Raw genomic sequence first — 4935 nt, 5'->3', positions numbered from 1 at the left:
CCACAATTTAACATGGCCCACGTGTGTAGTTTATACTAACCAAAGATGAAGCTTATACGACCAAATCCCAAGGAGGAGTTCGAAAAAGTTCGAGGCATGGAAATGGCAAAATTAGAGCCAAAATGTCACCTTCAGTTCCAAATTGCGGACTTCCTGTTGGGTTTGCGTCAATGGGCCCACAGACTTTTTTGTTCGTCTTGGCATGATACACATGTGTGCCAGATTTTATACATGTAGCTCAAACGATGTGGTCGTAGGGCTGCATTTAACAAGGCATAGGTGGCGCTCTAGAGCCATTTCCCAGTGCTCATATGTAAAACCATTAAAATACAAAATTTTTCACCAGACCTGGCATGTGTGCAAAATTTCATGAGTTTTTGACCATGTTTAGGCCCTCAAAAAGGCCCTTGTTTTGCCTGAATAATAATAATAAGAAACAGAGCAGATACAATAGGGCCTTCGCACTGTCAGTGCTCAGGCCCTAATAATAATAATAAACGGAGCAGATACAATAGGGCCTTCGCACTCTCGGTGCTCGGGCCCTAATAAACAGAGCAGATACAATAGGGCCTTCGCACGTTTAGTGCTCGGGCCCTAATAAACAGAGCAGATACAATAGGGCCTTCGCACGTTTAGTGCTCGGGCCCTAATAAACAGAGCAGATACAATAGGGCCTTCGCACTGTCAGTGCTCGGGCCCTAATAATAATAATAAGAAGAAACAGAGCAGATACAATAGGGCCTTCGCACTCTCAGTGCTCGGGCCCTAATTACTTAAATCCTCATCCAGAGTGTTTTACTATAAAATGCGATTCACTGTGAAAGTAGTATAACATATAAACTACAATATACAGCATAATTTTTAACTTAAGGAGTAAGTTGCAGCCACACTAAAATTTAATTCCTTGAACTGAATGGAACCTCATATATTAATAAATGTATTTGTTTATTCAAACAATGTGAAACATTATTAATACTATTAATTAATAGTATACTTGTAAGGTTAGTATTGTGATAGAGTTGAGTATATTTTAATTATACTCTTGTAGACTTTATGACATTATGCTAGTACAATTATGGTGAACAAAAAGTACATCTAAAAGTTAATTTCAAGAATACTGTTATGTACTAAAACGGGGGCCAATATAGTCCCAAGAAGCATTATTAGTATACGTATAGGTAAGGTATACTTGGGAAATATAATTGAAGCATACTTACTTTTTGTATGGCCAGCAATAAAAACTAGTGGCTACATTTAGAGTAATGTTTAAAAATGACTTCATTTAGCAGGGTGTTCCTTTTTTCTCTTCTTATTCTTTCTTATACTGGACCTTCATTTGGTTTGTATAAGGTGGTACTTTTTAAGACACCTCTGCCTAACTACAGTGAACTAACCTAATAATATGCTTTTAAGCCATGTGTCCATTATGTCCATTTGAAGGTTGCTCTAAATACTTCAGTGTCCGAACATCATTTTCCAGCCATATTTCTCGAAAACATAAGTAGACAGTTCAGCAGTCAAGGCAACAAGAAATTGGGGGATTTGCCATAATACATGGACAGGACACAGTTAATCTATTAGAAGACAGTTGACTTTGTGTCATTTAAAAATGCAGAATAAAATGCTCTTGCCAACCAGCACTATACAGAGCATCATAGAGGAATTTCAGGACCTTTGCAGCTGTGCAATGCACGAAACAAAAGTAGACATTGACACTAACACCATCTCTCTTTTTTTTAGATGGCAGACCAAAGAATTTGAATGACACCATTACTCTGGAGCTTGGGAATGATTTCCACTCCAACTGTCGCATGCAATCACATGAGGAGACAGAGGTCATCCAGAGGACAGGAGAAGTATGGTTAGAATTGTTGTGGAGGCCATGCAAGTTAACTGCAGAAACCCTAAACGTGCATCTTGTGAAGAGGTTGCTAAGATCATTGTAAACAGATACCCTCAAACATTTGCAGATTTTACTGAAAAGGGAGAAAGACGGGGTTGTGGACATTATTCACTACTAAGAAGCATCAAATCTAGAGTTGAACATGTTAATCGAGATAATACAACACATAGACTTCGTCAAACAAAGAGAACCAGGAATGAGGAAGACTGTAGTCCCAACAGTAATGCAACCTCACATAAAAAGTTATATGCCTTGTTGATAGCTATGGTTATATAAATTGGCAGCCAGTTGAACTTCCTGAGGGGGAAACGCCAGCTTCTTTAGAGGAAAAGAAACACATCTTGGTAACAATTTTTAATTCAGAAGGACCTGGAGCTGTGGAGAGACCTGATGTAGATGACTTCATGTGCCTCACATATATTTCTCAGCGGCAGCTTATCAACAGTTGTCCCTCACTTTCAGTAGCTGAAATTCAGGAGCAGTGGCCATTCTTGTTTACTCGGAAAGGTCTTTCGAACCACTTTTACAAACTCACAGGCATCGATATCAGTGAGCACTTAGGTCAGGCCCTCATAACCAAAGACAGAAGGATTATTAACTATTTCTCCAGCCAGAAGCTCAAATGGAACCTTGGTATAAGGACACTTCTTCAGCAGATAGAAAGTGAGGGAGTTTTGACCAACAACAAGGTTGGCACAGCAGCCATACTTCTCATGATGAAGTATTAGAAGGAAGATGAAGACTCCCTCTTTGTCTTAGCAGATGTAAGCTTCTTTCATACAGCTCTATGTTTAATGTTGTTGCTTGCTGTCCTGTTATATTTTTTTATTTGTTACATAAAATGTCTTGGTCCTTTTTCTGGCAGGAAACATCTACCAGGATGTCCCTTAAAGCAGAGAGCAACCTGCCCATCACCCCAAGGCTGATTATGCTTGGTAAGAAGTCATTCATGAAATAGAGCTGATTAGACCATATTGCAATATCTGTTTGGCACAGGAGCTTTTCGTGGACACAGGTATCTCTGTTTTGTTAGCTCAAATTTCTGTAATTTCCTTTCTAAACCAAGGTTGTTGGACATGTCTCTCAGTGAATCCAGCAAAGTAACAATATCAAATTTCACATTACATATCGTACTGTGTATGACTGTGTACGTGACAAATAAAAATTTGAATTTGAATTTGAATTTGATATTACTGATCAACATAGTAGTCTAGCTACACCAACAGCAGGAATACTGAAGTCAATACTGTAAAGTTTAACAGCAGCACAAACTATAAACTCCAAAATAACATACAGTTGATTCATCTCCGGTAATTTAAATGGGCTGACTGTTTGTTAGCTGTGTTTAATGTGCAGAATAATTCCCAATTATGTACAATTATAATATGTTAAAATGGACTTATGTACATAAGGCCATTAATAATTAACTGTATGTAGCTATTTGCTTTATGACTATCTAGACAGTTTGAAGAAGTGAAGTACTGAAATTATTTTATGTTGCATAATGACAACATGTTGCCCCTATACATTTAAGGACAAAGTTCAATGACCACCACCTGCTGGATGGTGAATGTAGAGGGGTGTGTAATTGTTGAGCTGGACAAAGAGAACACCTTTGCTGATGCAATGTCAGTCTTCTTTGGTTCATTCTATGTATTGAACCTGGAATACCAGGAGTCAGCGTGTGCAAGGTTTTTTGTAAGGATAAACCCTGAAGAGGGAACAAAATGTACCTCCAAGGTTGGGACGAGCAGAAAGACTGGGACCACTGTGAAGCGAAAGGTTGTTCACATTAACCCTCATGTCACAACTTTCCTCTAGTGGCTTACTGAATTTGAGTGGAGAACTTCAAATTATGTAACTGTTTTTGCCATTTTAGTGAATTTCTTGTATAATTTAAGTGACCAATGTACCTGTGTCTCCACAGATGATCCATGGCCCATGCTTTCTGGACATTTACACAAGACGAACAACAATGAAGACAAGCTCTCTTGCCACTCTTGCAAGACGCTGTCTCTGTCTAATAGGTTTTTTGAGTGCAACAGTTTTGATTTTTTTTCCTTCTTTTACCCGTTTGTTAAAAATTATTTCAGCTACTTACACTTTAATTGTCACATGTATTGGCTCACCTTACAAATCAATGAACTCAGTCCACAAAGCAAGATCAGGGTTCAGTGCAGGTCAGTCAAGTTCCTTCACACCACACATGCTCATCCATGTCCTTGTGGACCCTGCTTTGTGCATTGATTTGGTGGTGTGAGCCAGTATTTTGGACAAAGTGTATATAAAGGCAGAAGTGTGGGGCTTGATATTATATTCATTACAATTCAGTTTATTTGTATGGTACCAACAAAATGAATGCCAAGGCACTTCACATTGTAGGTTTAAGACCCTACAAAATATAACTAAGAAAACCCAATACTTGAGCATATGTAATGAAATTATGAAAATAATGTATTACATGGTTTAGTAAAAACAAGTGCTTCCTCAATGAAAATATGTTTTCAGTTCTTTTCAGTTTTTGATTTTAGAAATGTGTATTTCAGCAGGGAAAAATCAGTGATAATAAATAAAGTGGTGTAAAGCACATGGATTATATTTTGTGTGTGTGTATCTATCTATCCATCCATCCATCCATCCATCCATCCAATTTTTTTGGAACCCTCCAGTCTCTTACAGTATGTTACTGTTAACTGAAATTACGGTCAATTACGACCTGTTAAACAGTAAATGACCGCCTGTTGGGACACAGTGTCCTCTAGCAGAGATGAATAGTTTTGGCACTGATGATGCGTGATAACGGTAAGTTACTGGTAAATATATTGCAGTTTATTACCTTGCAGCGGGCTTACAGTGACATACCGTGAATAAACGGTAGTATACCAATTTCTTAATCACAGTATGATGTTACTTTGTTGACGTAATTTACGACATAACAGTATCTCACTGGCGTCACTGTCGCCAGTGAGATACCGTAAAAAAGGCTACGGTGCGTTACCATAATTTGTCCAAGAGTATTATACCACACCAGC

At 38.2% G+C, this 4935-nt stretch overlaps 1 pseudogene; it reads left to right on the top strand.

Annotated features, from left to right (window-relative positions):
- The first annotated feature begins 1858 nt into the window (after positions 1 to 1858).
- Positions 1859 to 3939, top strand: LOC146652873 (uncharacterized; annotated as a pseudogene).
- The last annotated feature ends 996 nt before the right edge of the window (positions 3940 to 4935 follow it).

The sequence above is a fragment of the Rhamphochromis longiceps genome, linkage group LG15, assembly GCF_057381845.1.
Source record: "Rhamphochromis longiceps isolate RC_006_pf linkage group LG15, R_longiceps_female_GT1.1, whole genome shotgun sequence".
NCBI lineage: Eukaryota > Metazoa > Chordata > Actinopteri > Cichliformes > Cichlidae > Rhamphochromis > Rhamphochromis longiceps.
Note: the sequence above shows the minus strand (reverse complement) of the source record. Positions and strands in the feature narration are given on the sequence as shown.